Source organism: Lupinus angustifolius, chromosome LG07 (assembly GCF_001865875.1).
Source record: "Lupinus angustifolius cultivar Tanjil chromosome LG07, LupAngTanjil_v1.0, whole genome shotgun sequence".
Lineage (NCBI taxonomy): Eukaryota > Viridiplantae > Streptophyta > Magnoliopsida > Fabales > Fabaceae > Lupinus > Lupinus angustifolius.
The window spans coordinates 12,180,615-12,181,046 of record NC_032015.1 but is presented as its reverse complement, the minus strand read 5'-3'; positions in this window follow the sequence as shown (position 1 = coordinate 12,181,046).

Genomic DNA, 432 nt, shown 5'->3' with positions numbered 1-432 from the left:
CGCACCGTTGGCTTCGTAATTTCATTTCGAGTCAATATAGACCCTGAATACACTCATACCTATTTTCTAAATATTTTTCACTCGGAATGCCGAAATCCGAAATTGTAATCGGATATTACGATCGGGCGATTTATAATATCTGATCTGGTATTAGCCGATAATCCTCGAGCACGATTATCGCGTGTATCCGTGAGGGGTCATTTCGCATTGGGATGCGAAAGTTGACTTCCATAAAGTAAACCTCACATCACTCAATCTCATCATTAGCCACCCTAGGAAGCCACCCTAGGAGATCTTCATGAGTGCCTAGGAGGGAAATCAGATTTCCCTCTCCCCTAAAGCCCTCACACTCCACACTTCTCCCACACTTTGGCATTTTCAAAGAAGAGGTAAAAATCCTCTCTTCACTTTTCTCTCATTTTTCTCCTTTCT